Source organism: Leopardus geoffroyi, chromosome A1 (assembly GCF_018350155.1).
Source record: "Leopardus geoffroyi isolate Oge1 chromosome A1, O.geoffroyi_Oge1_pat1.0, whole genome shotgun sequence".
NCBI lineage: Eukaryota > Metazoa > Chordata > Mammalia > Carnivora > Felidae > Leopardus > Leopardus geoffroyi.
In genome coordinates, this window is record NC_059326.1 from 218,212,877 (window position 1) to 218,233,442 (window position 20,566).

Consider the following 20,566-nt stretch of genomic DNA (forward strand, 5'->3'; position numbering starts at 1 on the left):
AAAGTGATTAAAATCTGAAATACTCATTCACAGGTTATTTAATAGCCACTGTCCCAACCCTCCCATGAGTGTTCTTCCATGCCTCAGGGCCCCAAACTCCCCATAATTAAAGGCTCAAATCCAGATAAAAACAGGTAGTATCTGGGACACTATTTCAACACTATGATTTTTATCTACAGTGAATATCCAACACTAGTACACTGGTTTTAAATATTTTGTGTGGTATTGTGGATTTGTATTGGGACAACTCAGCTAGGTTGGGACTAAATTTCCCAGATTTCTCTTTCCTGCTTAGTATGCCGTTATTGTGAAACGCAGATATTTTCTTTGTGATATTGAAGATGGACGTGAAGCAGCAGACTCATTCTTTTTATAGTCAAAGAGTTAGTGCAGAAATTATTTACTGCATAATTGGGCAATCACTGTTGATATGAGGCAGCAAGCAGACCCAAAATATCCCTAGTTCCTGATAGATTTCTTCCTTACAGGTGTCCAACTCCTGGACAATCATCAGATGTACGATTTGCTTCATGATAAATGGCATTATCCTCTCCTGTGGAACCCTGTCATTGAAGGTGAAGACATCCAGGTATTTAGAGACTGAGAACGGTTCCAGGTCTTCTTGTGTGTACGAGCATACCCACCTGGTTTACCCCTTTCCTTGTTTTTCCTACTTCCTGTTTATCTTTCCTTACTGAAGGCCCTACAAACTTTAGAATCTATTTCCAGATATGGGAGCAGCCCTCTCAATCTTTTTAACTATCCCCTCTGCTGTCTATAATAAATGCTTTTATCCATACTCTCTAGTGAGTTCTTCTCTAACTTTCTGATACACAATTTTGTACAGGGAGTGTTTCCAGTAGAACAAAACCTTAGAAAGAGATCATTTGGTACACTTCATCTGCAATGATTTCTCTTATAGGACTATATTTCAAGGCATTAATGATAGTATTTCCAGTGATAAAGACAGTGCTAGTAGTTCACGATATATGAAAAAACATGGAAAGTGCCAAAACAATGACGTGTCACTTGTAGATACCTATAATCAAGTGTCTATGAAGATTATTAGGTGATAAATTATTTGCTGCCATAAATAATATAGTGGAAATAAAGAATATAATTGAGTTAGACAACTGCTTCCAAATATACAAGAGAACTCAGAGTAAAAAGATGAGCTCATGACTTTAACTACTGAGGTCTTGCTTATAAATGCTCTAAAAGAAACTCGTAGCTGCAAGGTTAAGAATTCTGAAAACAAAGCCCCAGATCTAATCCTGCTTATGACTGAATTATAAGACAAAAGAAATTCCAGAATTTCGAGTGTCACTTTTTGTAGGAACAGGACTTTGAAAATCAGAATGCATCTATAGATAAATTTCAATAAAACCAAGGAACTTAAATTCTACATTTTTCTAATCCTCCTTCACTTGTGGAAACATCTCATTATACCCTCAATGAGATTAATCTTCCCTTGCCTGAAAAAAATATATGACAACTTCCTCTGAAATAACTGCTTTTCAAGATACTGATGATCCTCTCCAAGACGTACCTTTATATTACTTTTCTATTGTTTCTGTGCACAAATTACAACAAACGTTGACAAGTCTACATTTCCTTCCGGAAGCTTTAAGGGAGAATCTGTTCATCTTTTCCACCTTCTAGAGGTTGCTCATATTCCTTGGCTCAGGGCCCTTTTCTCCATTTTCAGAGACAGCAGTGTGGTATCTTTCAGTCTCAGATTCTGTTTTCATCATCACATCTCCTTATCTGATGTTAGCCTATTTTCCTGTTAGGCCCATCCACATAATCCAGGATACAATTCCATCTTAATTCCCTTAACATAATCATTTTAAAGTCCCTTCTGCCATATCAGATAGCACATTCACAGATTCTGGGGATTAGGACATGAACACCCTAGGGTAGTGATTTGGCTTATTATACTACTTCAGTTCTCATTGATCCCATATTTATCATCAGACTTGAGTTAAAAAGAACTTTCAGAACGAATGACAAAGTATAACCTCATTAGGAGATGAGGTATATCAAAGATATAATTGCATGATTTTGCCACATGGTATCAAAAGAAACCTAGGGAACATGTGTGGGGATGTATTTTAAGATTGGGGGATCATGATATAGGAAAGAAAATAAGCTGGACTGTCACAGATTTTGAGTCTGAAGTTCTCTCTTGTCCAGCAAGAGAATGGATGCAGAATTGAATACGAGAGAGGCTAATGTCCAGGAAAGCGACAAGAGCCCTGAGTAAGGGTCTCGCTCTGTATTTATTAGGATCAGAAGGCTTACATATGTGATGAACGTGCAGAAAGAGAAAATAAAACAGTGATCATTAACTCGTGCATGTGAGAGAAAGGGATTTTCAAAGCTATGCAATGTTAGCAGTTAGGGTCAAAAATCAAAGTCCCAGTGCGGAGCAGAGAGCCGTTTACTGCAGACACCAGGCACTGTGTCTGTTTATCTTAATTTTTCTAGGGGTTACTTCAGGGTTAACAAGGCATTTTTATCACTAATTAGCTGTGGGCACTTTCACCGTGCTGTGGCAGCTTTCTGCCTCTACCTGTTCATCTACCTGTTCTCGGACAATTTTGTCCTCTGGAAGCAGCTTTCTCTTCTATGCTTTGTTCTATGCTGGGCTTTTTCACCCTGTGGCGGCTTTCTGCCCTAAGCCCTAAGCCTTAACCCATTGGTGCAAGCTTAGAGAATTCTTCCCCATACTGGATCACATTGAGTTTATTAATATGAGCTCACTCAATAGAGATTTACAACTAGCTACAATTATGTGACTGAATTTAGAATTCAATAATGTAATAGGCATGAGTATTTCCTACTTGTTATGAAGTAAATAATTTGTCTATATATTAATCTTAATTCTCTCCTTTCCTGTCACATTCTAATTCTAATTGAAGAAGAAATTCTACTCAACTAGAAGTGCGGGGGGGGGGGGGCGGAACTCACTGAAGATGGGTAAAAAACAAAAGTGCTCTCCATCCTATTTGGAGAGAAGGTTGCTGTGTTCTTAGCTCTATGAACAGATATTTTGTTAGGGAGAAGAATGATTTTGCAAATATATTTATTTGCAATACATATTAAATCTGATTGAAAGTAGTATGCACAGATACCAAGTTGATAATGTTTGATTGTGGTAGTTTTTGAATAGCATCAACCTAATTAAGCCAGAACTCCATTTCCTGGCATTCTCTTCTTTGCATTGTTTCAAATTATCGTGGGCCATAAGAGATATCTTATGAGATTTGAAAGACAAAAGGGAAATAGTCATTTTTAAAAGGCCATGGGGGTTCTCTCCATTTTTTTAATACCAGAAGACTAAGATTATCATTTAAAAGGCGGGGGGATATAGTGAAAACGTTCATTTAGGAAGACAGCCTAGCACTGACTAGAGAAAGTAGAGACTTGCAAAGATGAGGTAGGTTACTATGTGGTAGCATGATTAAGTCTTCATCAGATGTAAAAGGGAAAAATTCTAAAGCACTTGAAAAGAAGAATGGGTAGAATAATATAGCTACATTAAAGAAAAATAGAAATTCTGGAATTAGGACTGGAATTATTAAACTTTCTGTGCTTGATTCCAGATTTTGTTGAGGTTTTCTAAACTACAGAAATATAATCCATATTTACAGAGTCAATCTCCATGTCGAACTCCAAACATTATAACCTACTCAGAATATTTCTCATTTACCAACAGATATTAATCTTCAGGATTCAGAATTGAGAAAACAGAATTCTCTGGAATTCAATAAAATTCTAGAACCAGGAATCATTCTTGAACTATATCTAATATGTTTGATACTTGTTACTCATAATTACAGATATCTACACATTACTTAAAGCATAAGAAATATTAAGTTTATTATTATATTCAATGGACTGCAGCCCATAATGAGCCCATAATGAGCACTGATGCACTGAGAAATGCCAGCAAATATTATTGGGTAGTATTCAAATAAACATGACCTTCAAATTACCTTGTAAACTGCTGAAGTTAGAGCACAACTGCTCCCAAAACAGGTTATACTTTGGAACATCACTCGTAAGATTTGTATAATGTGTACCGTGTATATAGGCATATTAATATACATATTTTCTTTGAAAAGTGATTCACCTTTGTACAATAGCTGGGTCCACAAACAAACACTCATAACATGGCGACAACTACAAGCGGGACTCATTGATTAGACCATGACCACTTCTTTCCCGTCTGGTCTTGCTCTGAGTCTCAGAAATGATCAAGGGTCCTGATTTTGATTTGGTATCGGTGCATACCTGTGAATCGGTAATATCTCTGTTGATTGTCAAAAATCTAATTATCATAAGAGAATTACATTTCCCATGTTCCTAAACAATTTTCCTCAGACTATAAGATTCAGAGAAAAACATACATTTCCAAAGACTGCCAAGAAAGAGTTCTCACAAGGAGAGCATTCTACTGGACTTGCTGGGGTCTTTACATCAGTTCCCCCAGATGAAGGAAGAAACACTGGCCCCCTTCTACCTAAATGCAAGACAAAAAGGAAGAGAACTATCTTTCAATCCTCTCTTTTATTTGCCTGCACTGAAGCTTATAGGCATTCGCCCTTCTTCTTTCTCCTCAACTCTGCTTTGTAGTTTCCTGATCTCTCTAGCTCAAGCAAACAAAATATAATCATTTAACTTATCTAAACTTTCTCTATGGGTGGGGAATATTTGGTAATCCAAACTATTTTTTTTTATCCAAACTAAAACCAATTGTACTTTGTCTTTTCACAAAGTAAAGATTTAAATAAACAGGTAATGAGATCCTTATTTATACATATACAGACTTTTATAGTAAAGCCATTTAATCTTGCTATAAAATACAGGTTGCTTTTGGTAGGAATATCAGCTGAAAAAAGTATATGTGAAATTATTTCATACACTGTAAATTAATATATATCCCATTTAGAAGGCACAAAGAAAGGAAAACACACAAATGCAGTCCCTTTTTTTTCTAGAAAAACAGAGCAAAGAGAATTATTCTGTGGATTTTCAGAAGAGGTAAAATATACAAAAGGACCTATTCTTGTTGTAGAGATGGGAGGGTGAAATAATTTAATTTTATATACATTGCATTTGAGATAGATGGGTGGCATCCAAGAAGGCATGAGTTATATTAGCTAGAAATGTGGAGTCAAATTTAAAATGAAGATTCAAGAAACATAAGCACGTTGATGCAAGAGAGAAATGTCTCATGTATCAATAAATGCAAAATAAAGATACAACTAAAGGAAACACAGAGTGTGACAGTGAGATTTAGAAAAACTAAAGAATACATTAATACAGAAGATGGCATAGTATTAGCTGGGATAAAAACTGAGCATCAAATATAGAAGAAAAGTTAAAAGGGATGAAAACTGAGGAATTAAGTACAGGTGCTACTGTAGGATAAATTAAAAACAGACGCCAGGTTACCAAGTGTTAAGAAAAGAGCATACTGGAGCTTTAAAGACATTCACTATGGAGGAACTAAGTGGACTCCAAATGCCCACTAAATCTTTCAGATACATCTTATTAGTCACTAATTCTTAGTGTGGCAGTTGGGAAAAACAGACATGTAATTACATTTGGTATATGATCATACCATTCATCCTTCTATAATTAAATTCTTATTACCAAAACTATTGATATTAACAAAGAAAAATAAGTCAATATTTATTTCTAAGTGACCTTTCCTAGAAATCAACTGAAAATTCTGTTCATAATTTTTGTCAGGAAAAAATATCTTCTCTATTAAGAACCAATAAATGCATGACAAACTCGTAACAATTCTCTTAAAGAGAAATCAATCATAAAAAAAAATACTTCTAAAACCCAACATCAATCTATCATCACCTTCATATTTTTCTTTCTCCAAGAAAAAAAATCTAAGCAATGGATTTATCTTACTGTATCTCAACATAAAAATTTCTGCAAGGAAAAATAAAACATATGAGGATTGCCTTGATTCTCAAAAAGCACATGAGAATTGCCTTGATTCTCAAAATCTGCAAAAGGCTAAAAAAAAAAAAAAAACAAAAAAAAGCATCATTAGCTTCTTTCTTTTTAAGAATAATCACAAACTATCAGCTATAGTATATGTAAAATGTTTTTACTTTTAATAGCAAAATAATAGAAAATTTTATTTGTTTTTAGTGATATGAACTCATAAAATAATCTGGGACTGGATAAATAATGATAAAATAATAAATTGAAGCTATTTTCCCATGTGGCCACTCAAATCAATGAGAATCGAGGCCTCTCAGCACCTCCATGACTCACTGCTACAGGATGCAACACTATTCAAAAAGCCCAGCCATGCATGTACCAAGCACTGCTCTCAGCAGGAAAGACATTCTTTTAGAACTAGGGACTCAGCAGGATTGTGAGATATAAGCTCTATAACAGACACAATTGCTACAAACATTTCTTTCTTGTCTCTGTAAAACAATATTCATCCTACATTTTATATTGAAGTATTTATCACATATACAATGTGCATATATATGTTATATATACACACGTGTGGTATATGATATACATATACATATAAAACATGTTCATTTACATATGTAGTTCATCATGACAATATATATACTGAAGCAGACACTATTCTCCAATGGAACAAGTTAGATGCATAATATTCAGTTAACATATCACCTTTTGTTACTATTCCGTAATAATTGGAATTTATAAGCCCCTTCATGGACTCAAACAATCAATCAGTCCATCAGTATGACCCATATATATTGAACACTATAAATTGAGCTCCATGCAAAGGACTCTAGGATTTAAAGAGTAATTGAAGTATGCCTTGTTTTAAACCTGTAGGTGCTCAAAATTTAGTGGGGTAGAGGACAAGTATGTTAATAATTAATATCTAACAATATAGCTTTATATTAGAGTATTATAAAGACCTAAATTTTAACACTTCTGAAAATTCACAAAATGATTTAATACCTCTTCTTACTCCAGGGAAAAAATAAATTTCTGGTATTTTCTAGTAATGAAACCTCAGGAAAACACTGACTTTTGAAGCCTCAGATTCTTTATCTATGAACAGAACTAATTATATCTATCTTGCAAAATTAAATTTACATTTAAAAACAGAGTATAGGGGCGCCTGGGTGGCGCAGTCGGTTAAGCGTCCGACTTCAGCCAGGTCACGATCTCGCGGTCCGTGAGTTCGAGCCCCGCGTCAGGCTCTGGGCTGATGGCTCAGAGTCTGGAGCCTGTTTCCGATTCTGTGTCTCCCTCTCTCTCTGCCTCTCCCCCGTTCATGCTCTGTCTCTCTCTGTCCCAAAAATAAAATAAACGTTGAAAAAAAAAAAAAAAAAAAAAACAGAGTATAATAACTGTGACATTTATACCACAGAGAAATGGTCATTGGGCCACTGGTCAGGTATTCTTACAATAGCCCTTCGCAGAGGCACTAATAATAATGTCACCATTTTTAAAGTTAAGAAGAGAGAGAGATAAATAGATCATCTACTACTCTGATCTTATAATGTTCAGTGCTTTATTTATATTTATTTATGTTTCTATTCATTTACTTTTACCTGAATAATATCCTAACATTCTTCCCGTTTTTTGCATTTCTTAATGAAAGTGTTTCATGGATTAATACAGAAGATGAAGGAACAAGATACTCCCTTTCACTGCCCCTAGAAAATGCAAAGAAGGGAGTATGAGCTAAGCTTGGCCACCAATTTGATGCTTCTACATATAACCTCAATTCTTCAAGGCAATGCTATAAAACAATGAGATAACTGAATGTTGGTTATGGCTCATATATAGCAACTGGAACCCTCATTCATTAATGGGAATGTAAAATGATACAATCACTTTAGAAATCAGTTTCTTGCAAAACTAGACACACCCTTACTATACCAATCCAGCAATTGTCCTCCTTGGTATTTGCCAAAATGTGCGGCAAACTAAGGTCCACAAAAAAACCTAAACACAGGTATTTATAGCATTTTTATTCATAATTGCCAAAACCTGGAAGAAACCAAGATGCCCTTTAGTAGGTTAATGGATAAACAGTCTTACATCCAGACAATGAAATGTTATTCAGTGCTAAAAAGAAATGAACAATCAAGTCATGAAAAGACACGGGAGAATCTTAAATGCATGCTATTAAGTAAAATAACCCAGTTTAAAAAGGCTACATACTGCCTGATTCCAACTGAATGATGTTCTGGAAAAGGAAAAACTATGGAGATAGAAAATACCATTTTACTATTTATTCAATCCCCCCTCCCACCCCTCAATTTCCCTAATGAGTATGAGGTGGCAGATCATTATCATTTGGAGAAATTTGCATGTATAATAATTAATGTTAAGTATCTTTTTATATGCTACTGTCCATTTGCATATCACCCTTGGAAAATGTCTATTCAAGTCTTTTGCACATTTTTTCTAATTAGGTTTTACTTTTTGCTGCTAAGTTGCATAGGGGTATTTTTGCATGTACTAGATATTAACCCCTCATCAGATATAAGACTTGCAAACCTCTCTCATTTAATGGGTTCCCCTTTTACTCTGTTAATAGTGTCTTTGAGGCACAAAAGTTTTAATTTTCATATAATCCAATATATTTATTGTTCTTTTCTTACCTGTGCTTTTGGTGTCATATTCAAGGAATCACTGTCAAGTCCAATGGCATCAGAATTTTCCCATATGTTTTCTTCTAAGAGTTTATATCTTATACTTAAGTCTTTGATTTTGTGTGTGGGGGGGCGGTGTAAGGGTCAAACTCTATTATTTTTCATGTGGATATTCAGTTTTCCCAACACCGCTGACATGGGGAAGCCAGAGAGAACAGGACCCATTCCCTCTTTCTTTTCTTTCCTCCCTTCCTTCCCTTACTTATTCCCAGTCATCAGTTGCCTTTTATAGTTGTTTGAGATATCAGTTTGTAAACTATTTTTTTTATGTTTATACTTAGAAAAAGTCCAATAATACATAAGAATTTGTTCCAGGGTGTCAGAAAAAAATATATATAAATTATGTTTCTACCATTAATTAGCTTTGAGGCCTTAAGAAAGTAAAACATGTTCTCTAAACCTCAACTCCATTATCTGTCACATTCTATTTGTCAGGTTAGCCTGGTATAACTTTTATAAATATTGCAGAGGATTAGGAGAGAACTAATACATAAAACTAAAAAAGGTTTTACTTTTGATATTGACTAGAAAGTTTCTTAAAATTATGTAATTCAAAAATTAAGATAATTTTCCTCCATATTGATATAAAAATATAAATTTAAATTCCCAGTCAGGTAAAAAAAGTGTTTTAAAAGTAATCTCCAGGAAAGCTAATTGTATTTAATATACATTTTTATATATGAGTATGTATCTTGAGGAAATCGCAATACATACTAAATAGCTACTTGTTTCACTTAATAGGTTCAATCAACAGATAAAATCTGTTGTTTTACCTTTGCCACTGGATCCTTCTATAACATGTGTACAAGTTTGAGTGGGGTAAGATGACACTTGATCAAATATTAAAGATTCTAAACTCCATGGTCAAGAGCAATTTCATTCTAGGAAGTCAATGTGTCAACTTTCTAATGAAATGCATTCTTAAAAAAAAAAAAGCATATTTACTAGGCAAATTTGGGACCAAACTAATGGAATCAAAATGGAGTTGGCATTAAGATTTATTTGAGAACACAGTATAAAAGAGCAGACCGAAAAGAATCCGTAAACCAATATGAAAAGGAAAAGGAAAAGGAAAATGTTCATCATTTGTTTATTACTCTGTGAATCAAAGGAATGAGTGGTTCACATTACACTGCAGAAAAGATGAGTCTCAATATGAACTAAAAGATGGGACACAGCAAATGTCACTGGTCATCTAAATACGGTGATAGAGACAGGTTATAAACTATCTTTCATATATACCCTTTTACAATGTTCCTTAGTAATGAATGACATAAGCCTATCTCCCAACATTTTTTAGCAGAAGAGATAAACAGCTCATTTTTAGAAGTAAAGCCACAGTGAATATAGGTATAGGTATATTTGTATTAAATATTTAATCATTGAATTTACTTTACAAAAGAACATTGGTAAATTTATTTCTTTACTTGGGGGGGGGGAGGAGATTACATCTGTATTACATATATTAAAACAATCTCCTCCCCCGCCAAGTAAAGATGTATTAAACAGCATAGCATATAACTGAACATTTAAACATTTTTCTACCAGAGGTTACTGTTCATTATCATTATCAATTCTATGACTAAATATAACTAAGACAATGACATGAATAAATGCATAACAATGTATTAATTATAAATATTTCCCATCAGTTCCAACATATCTAACATGCTAAAAGCCTGCTTCTAAATTTCTTTCATGCATTTTACATCACTTAAATATTAATGTGCAATCAGGTAAGACTTTCTTTAAAATGGAGTCTACTTGAAAATACAGGGAAAACTGATTATTATAAAGATTTTGGTAATTTAAGGGATTAAACACATACCTGAACATCAAAGGGAACAGCTGCTTTGAAAACAGAAATATCAGCTTGAATCATTTAATGACAGTAAATATATTAAAAAGAATCAAATATATTTCATTTGCCGTTCCTTTTGCTTATTAGAAATTATAGGTTATGTTCCCTGTCATGTCTTTAAGGAAGCTACTACAATGCATTAATTTTTTTTTTTAATGTGTATTTATTTTTGAGAGAGAGAGACAGAAAGACAGAGGGACAGTGAGACAAAGCGCAAGCAGAGGAGGGGCAGAGAAGGAGACACAGAATCTGAAGCAGGCTCCAGGCTCCCAGCTGTCAGCACAGAGCCTGACATGAGGCTCAAACTCAAGCGAGATCATGACCTGAGCCGAAGTCAGCCTCTCACCCAACTGAGCCACTCAGGAGCCCTTAACCTGTTGCTTTAAATTTCAGTGTGTGAAGGGAAATCCTGCTCTAAAATTGTCAGTCTGTATTTTTAATCAGCCTATGTGCTAAAACAATAAACTGGATTACTTTCCTTCTGCATACTACTCAGATACTGTATCAATTCAGGTGTCAAAATATGTATCATTCAGGGATCATCCAGCAGAACAAAACCATTAGGCGATATATACTATGATTTATTGCAAAGGAAAAAATTGCCTTATGTGATTGTTAGAACTGGCTATGGATGTCTGACATTGTAGGTAATGTCAGGAATGGTAAACTGGGAGTCCCTGGCATCAGGTAAAGCTGCATCAGGCCTATCCAGATTACCTAAAATAATATCACTTAAAGTCAACTTACCTCGACTTCATCATCATCGTTATGAAATACCTTCCCAAGCACCACTTAGATTAGTGTTTGAAGAACTGGGGACTCCAGCCTTGCCAAGTTGACACATGAAATTGACCATCATAGTCTACCTCTTCTCACACTGGCACCTCATCTCCTTGATCCATAATTAATATCTAAACAAGCATACCAACAACATATGGGATACAAACTACCCCACATACAACTAAACACATGCTCTTTCCTCAGAGAAGGATGCGAAGTCTTTGGCTGATGGATCACTGCACTGGTGCTGGGGAGGGGTGGTGGTGTGGTGGTGAACCAAACCTTAAGCTGAAGAGTATGGATCTTTAGCAGTTCTGCATAAATTAGATTGCTGAAGTTTGTCATGGACTTTAATCCCAGGACATGGTAAGAGATCCCTAAGGACTCTTCTGTATTCCAGGCATAACTTTATTCATCTCCACTTTATGGTAATGACACAATTTCCCTTCGATAATCAATGAAAAAAAAATCATCCCATTTAGTACAATAACTTTTTTTTAATTTTTAAAAGAATTTTTTTATTGATTTTTGAGACAGAGAGAGACACAGCATGAGCAGGGGAGGGGCAGAGAGAGGGAGACACAGAATCCAAAGCAGGCTCCAGGCTCTGAGCTGTCAGCACAGAGCCTGACGTGGGGCTCGAACTCACGGACTGTGAGATCATGACCTGAGCTAAAGTTGGATGTTTAACTGACTGAGCCACCCTGACGCCACCCTCCCCCCCCCCATTTTTTTTTTTAAAGAACAGGCTGGGTCTGTGTGGTTGTAAGTCTGAACTTATTTTTTAATGTTCATTTATTTTTGACAGAGAGAGCGTAGGAGGGGGAGGAGCTGAGAGAAAGAGGGACAGAGGATCTCAAGGGGGCCTCTGTGCTGAGAGCAGGGAGACCTATGCAGGGTTTGAACTCATGAACTGCAAGATCATAACCTGGGCTGAGGTCGGACATGCAACCAACAGAGCCACCCAGGTGCCCCAATAACATTTTTCATTGACTGTTGAGTTAGAGGCATGAGAAATCCAATTGGCCGAGTGATAGTTAAATTTCAACTTAAGTGGAATCATTATTGTCTCTCATGTAAGAAGCATTTCTCCCTCTGACACTTCTAGACCGACAGAGCCTAACGGAGGAATGACAAGTAAATATTTTGCCAGTGGATCATAAGTGGGCTTCTTCCATTTCCACATACTGATTCCTGGACCTGCAATTCCTGGCAATGGGAATAACAACACTATATCCCGGAGACTGATGTGGAGCATAGACAGCTTCCTGGAAATCACTTCCCAGTCCTACAAGGCACTGACACCCAGCTGGTGCTATGACTGTCTTCAAAGGGCCATTCTATTCTTCTATCTAGTCAAGTGCTTCAGGATCATGGGAAACATGATAAGACAGATGAATTCCATGAGCATGAGCCCACTGTCATACTTCATTTATTGCAAAATGACTTATTTGATCAGGAGAAATGCTATGTGGGATACCATGAAGGCAGATTAGGCACTGTATAAATCTACAAGTGTATGTTTTTGCATTCAGGGAAGGAAAATACATATCCAGAGTAACTATTCCAGGAACTACAAAGGGGTACCCCTGCTATGATAAAAACACTCCAATGTAAGTAATCAACCACCAGGTAGCTGGTTGACCACCAGCTGGGAATGAGGGTCACATTGTAGTCTTAGTGTTGTTCTTTGCTGCTGGTAGATTAGTCATTCAGCAGTGGCTAGAGCAAGGCTGGACTTGTTCAGAATGAGTCATCCTACACACTTGCTTGTTAAAACCCTCCCTTGCTAGGGTCACACTTTGGTGACAATTCACATGGCACACACTTATCTTCACATTGATTTCTATTCATAAAGAACTATCCAAATACACCCTCCCCAGAGCTTCTTGATACCAATCTCCCACGAATGTGTCTTCCCAGTCCCTGGCCACCCAGCCAAACCACTGGTCACAACCCATACAGACCACTTCTTCCAACTACTTATCCTTCCAGGCTAAATGAACAGCCAGGTTTACCATTTGAGGTTTTGCTTACTGAGAGGATTTTATCTCTGTCCTTCAGAGCTATCCTAGAAAGGAGCCATGGTACTCCAGTTGTCTACTTTGGGTGGTGCCTATATGTTTTGCAGAAGCATTTATAAGCCAGGCTAAAGCTTTCCCTTTCTCAGTCCACTGGTTATAATGGAATCCCCATGAGTTCACAGATAAAGATTAGGAGAGAGAAAGTAATGTAGGACTGAGGGCCATAAAAATTTGTGTCCCTATCTTATTCTTAAGGTGACCATGAAAGCAAGAGGCTGATCTCATATCACTTTTATTTGATAATGGAGTGCTGCTGGGAACACTCAACATTATGGTTGAGTCAAATGACACCCAGTTGATAATGAGCAGCTAAAGTTTGGTGAGTAATGGCCCATGGGTAAGCCTTCAGCCCTTACTAAGTTCCAGTAGCAAGCCCAAACTGTTTTTCAAAAGGAGAGTAGTTACCCATATAGGTTAGTAGAGTAGCAAGCCCAAGCTGTTTCTCAAAAAGAGAAACACTCTTAGCGCTCCTAAGAGTCAGTACAGTGATTCACCTACAGGGACCTTCCAAGGGTTCCCAACAGTATGACTATCTCTCATTGGTAGTTTAAATAGCACTGGATCTGGTGGATCATGAGGCTCAAGTGGGAAAGTATCTTAACATTCTAAACCTGTTGTGAAGCCTTCTCTTGTTTGGAGTCCTACTTAAAAATAGAAGTTTGGGGGCTTCTTGGACCAAATTAACACCAAAATGAGAAATATGTTGCCTCTAAAACTCAAATAATCCCACTGGACATTGTACCTTGTTTTGTCTAGAAGCAGACAGATGTGACAATTTATCTTTTACCTTAGAAAGTATATTCATACCACTGGAGCATTAGAAATTCCCCTGAGGTATAAGGCTCTTCTGTTTTTAGATTATCTAACCTCTGACATGCAAATTTCCTATCGATATGTCTAGTATAGTTGTTATTCTTGCACCTGAGGTATAATCAGCATAAGTTCATCAATGTAATGAATCAATATGATATCCTATGGAAGGGAAAGATGATCGAGTTCTCTGAAGACTAAATTATGCCATGAAGCCATGGAGTTGATATACCCGTGAGGTAGTACAGTGAAGAAGGATTACTGGCCATGCCAAGTGAAAGAAATGAACAAACAATGGTAACACTGACAAAAACATTCGACTGATTATAGAGGCATACCAGGTACCAAGGTATCTGCTGATGTGATAAAGAGATAAAACTTCATCTGAAATAGCAGTTACAATTGGAGCCACCAACCAATTAATTTTAGGAGTATGGTCATTGTCCACATCTACTTTCTTCACAAGCCAAACAGGCAACTGAATGGCATACGGAGGGAGTCCCAACCCCTGCATCTTCTAAGTCCTCAGTGGTGCCTCTAACCTCTGCAATCACTCCAGGAATGTCACCTTGCCTTTGGTTTAATATTTCTGTCAGTTGAGGTGTTGTAGTGGCTCCTATTTGGTCTTTTGTAATATAAAAGTCCTCACTCCACAGGTCAGGGTACCAATGTGGATATTTTGATAGTTGCTGAATATGTTTTTCTCCCCAATTATACATTTTAGAACTGGAAAAATAAAGACAGAATGGGTTCAGAGTTCCACTGGGCCCACTGTGAGACAGACTTAAGTTAAAATTCCATTGATCACCTAACTTCCAAAAATCATTACAGGGACTCATGGGCTCCAACAGATGTTTTGATTTCTAGGAATTATGACCAGTTCACAGCCAATGTCTAGCAATCTCAAAGGATTACGATTATTTCTCTCTCCCTATTGCACAGTCACACTATCTTTGTATAGTGCCTACGGAAAAGTCAGAGATACATTAGCAATACTAACTGAGAGTTTAGCAGGGTTCTTGTTCAAGGGGACCCAGACTCTTTTTCCTTCAAAGGGTTCTATATTTTGTAAATTGCCTCCAGTTTGAGAACTAATGTAAGAGCCATGACTCTGTTTAGGCAATTAAAATAAGAATTCTGCTCATTCAATCCTGAACTCCTTTGCTTACACAGATCAAATAAATATTTGATAGACTGTCCTATTTCTCTTCTGGGGATATTATGATTAACTAGTCAATGCATTGCCTCAGTTGTCCATTATGGTAAACCCACCTTCCTTGTCTTTGGTGATTAAATGTCACCAATTTGTCCTTTTGCTCCAGGATCCAATTACATCCAGTGAATTTAGGGACTCTAGTTCAAGGGTAGCAATTCTTACTGTAATTTCTGACCTACAAAGAAGAGTGAAACCCCAGTATGGTGGGGCTCAAGTATGGTGGGGCTTCCCTCACAGTGTGGTGAAAGGTATGTCCTCTGGATCTCACTGGGGTAGATGAAAAATTCTTATAAGGTAATTACACTCTAATAATCCAACCTCCCTAAGCTTTGCTATTTTTCTCTATAGGCTAGGAAATTTCTGGTATTTCAATCTACTTATTTTGGGTCCATGTTTCAGGAAACCACGCAAACGGCTTACAGCCTTTTCTAAATCTTCAAGCTAAAACATTGAATCTGTAATCTGTTTAGTGGGCACAAATCAATAAGTTCATCTTGACCCAAGTTTATATTCCTTCTACTATGACCCGAAACCCTTTTGATCATTTTCCATACATATTCCTCAGATTTCTTTTAGGATCAATTAGGGAAAAATATGTAATTCTGTTGGTGTACTGAAGAATTCTCTGTGGGTCAAGCTTTGTTTTTTACCCTCTGTGGCCATATGGGGCATGTTATTGGTCTAGAAACAAGAAAGGTAATGGAGGTAGGACCTAAAGAGGATTAGCAGTTCCATGCATGGCAACTAATTCAGTGGAGACCACTTATTTAGGCAAAGAAATGCTAAACTTCATAGTCAGCTATTTCTTTTTTTTTTAAGTGTTTATTTATTTTTGAGAGACAGAGAGCACAAGTGGGCGAACGGCAGAGAAAGGGAGAGACACAGAATCTGAAGCAGACTCCAGGCTCTGAGCGGTCAGTGCAGAGCCCGACGCAGTGCTGGAACCCACGAACTGTGAGATTGTGACCTGAGCTGAAGTTGGTCCCTTGACCAACTGACCACCCAGATGCCCCTAGAAGAGTTATTTCTACAGGCAAAGAAGAGTTGGTAGAATCTAAGTGTCAAAGTCCCTAGATTTATCAACATCTATCTATATGTTCCCATTCCAATTTTCAGGATGCCATTTTTACTCCCCCCCCCCCCCCCATACATGTCATAGCTTTAACAGAAATTTTACTAATTTGGAAACTCAATGTGAGTTGTAATTTAACCACTCACAAAAAAAAATGACTTTCAGAAAGTTTGGCCCTGAGTCTCCAGGGCATAGACTTTATTTGGGAGCAGATACAGAAGACTTAAGATCATTTATGTGGAACTTAAACTGGTAATCTGAAGCTGTGAGATTGTCCCATCTTTTCCTCATTTTTTTTACAGCTCAGTTATGAGCAACTAGCCAATCTCATAAGCTTTTAGTTTGAATGTTCTAAGTATATATTTAGTGAACAGAATCTCAACAACTATATGGATATTTTTAAAGGATATACAATGAGGGATACTGGGTGACTAAGTTGGTTAAGCACCCATGTCTTGACCATGAGATCAAGCCCCATGTCAGGCTTAGTGCTGACAGTATGGAGCCTACTGGGATTCTCTTTCTCCCTTTTTCTCTCTGCCCCTTTCCCTCACTCATGCACACAGGAGCACACCCTCTCTCAGAATAAATAAATAGATAAACATTAAAAAAATAATATATGATGTATTTTTCTCATGGATATTGCCATATCATGTTGTGAAACACCAGTGCTCTCTTCACTCTTGAAAATAAAGTCTTTAGTGGCTTTGTATGTAATTTGCCTCAAAAACAAATTTTAGAAGACACAGAACCAATCCAAAAATCACATTCTTAAAATTCTTTTCTCTAGAACCACTTTTGGTAACAAAGTCAGTATCAGAGAATGTTCAGAGAAAGAGAACTGGCGGAAGATATAAATACCTGGTTAACACAATTGTGTGTCCTAGCTATACAAGTATGAAGTCCCTAGGGCAAGGCATATAGAAAGGCTAGCTAGAATTCTTAGGTTTTAACTAAAGCTGCTATCAAGAGGCAGAAGTTATGCCTCTTCAGATAAGTCTCAGCTCTGCTAACAAGGGCTTTCAACTGATTGAATCAGGTCCACATTATCAAGGATTAAGTTTCCTTTAAAGTCAGCTAATATGATTTAGTCACATCTACAAACTACCTTAACACATTATAGTACCAAACACATATTTGTGTTTGATTGAAAAACTGAAAACTATAGTTTAGTTATACTGACACAAAAGGTGACCAAAACTATTACATTTTAGTATTTCTTTCTAGAAAATGTAATAAATATTAAACATAAACTAGAGAAGAGAATTTATCTACTTGGCATACTTACCTCTTCTATTTTTGAAACATTCTTTGGGTACTTACAACTTTAAGAGTTAGAATACACTATTGTATCAGACCTGTCTTGTGTATCACCTGAAATTCTCTTAGCCCACATTTGATCTTAACTATGCTATGGTAACTAATCTTGCAGATAGACATTGGCAGAAACTTGCTTCAATGCCATCATGTGATTTTAGATTTCTATGCCACACCTTCTGTAACTCTGTGGAATCTGAATTTATAGCAACACACTGGGTTCTTGAACATTTAAAAATCCAACATTATAAGGAAATTGTGCTCCATACTAGGACCCCTGGCCAATGAGGAAAATGAACCAATAGAGATATGCTTCCCTCTATCTGTAATGTTAATACTTTTTAGGTATTCTCATACAACTCCCCAAATGATCTCAGCAGAATCATGCCCCAGTTAACTAAAGAAGAAATGAGGTCAATAGCTTTTTTATTTATTTTATTTCTCTATTTTCTTACTCTTCCCCAGTTTACTTGTCTTCTTCCTCAGATAATTTTTTGCATTAAAATATATGCACTCAAGTTCTATGTCAACCTCTGTGTTGTTGGAGAAATCAAAACTAATGCACCTGGTACCAAGGGTGGCCCTAGAAAGACCTTCAGAATGGTATTTTAGAATATGACTTCTCTCTCTCTCTCTCTCTCTCTCTCTCTCTCTCTCTCTGTCTGTCTTAAAGTGACAATAAGGACTCAATTGTTGCTAGTATGTACAGTGATAAAACCTTTGGACTATAGGCGAATTATTGATATTTTCTCATGAGGGACAACATGGAACATGGATGTATGTGGGAGCAGTGGCATCTGAATGGAATCTAGCTGTAATTAGGCTAGGAGAAATCATGAAACTACAGCTCAAGTGCAGCACATGGTGATTTCATACATACAGCTGATGGTTATTTCCCACACTGAACTGCATAATTGAGATAGAAATAGCAGCAGGCAAAACACTCACACTGGTTCTGTGACCTGTGGAGTTTTGGCCATTATTTTAGAAAGAGCCAAGTCTGAAAATACCTGCTCCACACCACTTGTAACTAAAACACAGAATTCTTAATAATACATGAGTCAAGAAAATCCATAAAATAAGTAAGAAAAAAAGACAATAATAGATTTCAAAACATGTACCTGAACCTAAAAGCTCAGACGGAAGTTGATAGTTAAATCTCTATATAAGAAAAGTGATGTCAGAAGTTATATGATTTATTCTTCACATCGAGACTTTATGGGAAAGCCAAATCAAACTAACACAAAATGTATTAGGAACAAAATAATAAAAGGCAACACAAAATTAATGGACTGGTATCATTACAATGGAGAAAATCAACAAAGGAAAATGTTTTTTTAATAACATCCCGGGAAAGATTAATAAAGAAATAAGTGAGAAAATACAAATCATATAGTCACATACCAGGATAAAATGCTATATTCTAGAGAACAGAGATGCATTAAAAAATAACTTGGTATGAAAGGAGAGCTTTACCCTAATACATATAAAATTGGATTAAATAAAAAACAAATTCCTCAACAGCATAACTAAATAAGACTGAAGATTATAGATTTAGTCTGATTCACACTAATTAATCTATTGTTAAAGATCATCCCAACCCCAAAACAACCTGCACAAATTTATAGCTTCATTGGCAAAACACGTGAAACATTTAATGAATAACAGATTTACATTAATTCTTAATAGGAATAGAGAAAACATTTCCTGATCTTTCACGAGGCCAGGGTAACCAACCTCAGTACAAAACCCTAATGAGGACAATACAAGAAGGGAATGTTATTTCCTGAACATAGATGCACACATGTAAAACATATATGAAAATCAAATCCAATAATATATAAAAAGATAAATCAAAGCCAAATTATTTTCATACCAGACATATCTATGTAGAACAATATTAAAACTCAATCAATGTAACAGTGATAGAAGCAGAAAAATCTTAAGTCAACATATAGTCCAGATACATTAATAGTAAGGATGTTGAAGAACCAAAGACAACAAATTTTAAAAGGAGCCACAGTAAAGCTACTCATACAAAAGAAACCCAAATATCTGACTGCTCAGTGGAAACAATGGTGGTCAAAAGGCAGGGTCACGGTGAGTAAAGAACCAAACAAGAATCTTAAAAATGATGAAACTATCTTTCAAACATTGAAAGCAACGGGATTCTAGTTTCAACACTGACATGAAAAAGCTTGGAAGTCTTCAATACCATCCTTACCACAAGAAAGATTTCCAAACTAAGAATCAATAAATTTTCTTGGATCCATCAGAGAAAAGAGATCACAGACCAAACTGACACTTTGAAATCTGGGGAGACTGGCAAATTCACAACATCACAGAGGAAGCTTACCTGGAGTCGAAGTTCCTGGGGTCATAAGCTGGTAGAAACATATAAAAGGTAATTTTGACAAATTGCTGGAGAATGTGTGTGAAACACAGTAAGTGTGAATCTCCTAGAGTTTTTGGTCTTAGGAGAACCCCATTATTTTTGTGGGGTTTACCTCTAAGAACCCCACTAGTTCCTCAAAAATAAAGGTATATTAAAAAGAAACCTCACCTCGTATCTCTGGCAGGAAGAGAGGAAAGTAACCATTCTGAAGTATGCTGAGAGTGTTCTCCTTAGCAAATGCCTACTTCCAGTGAAAAAGACATTTCACTTGGTGGAAGGGCATTTCCTTGACTCCAGCTCCTTCTAGCCTTCCTTTTTAACCTGTAGGAACAGAG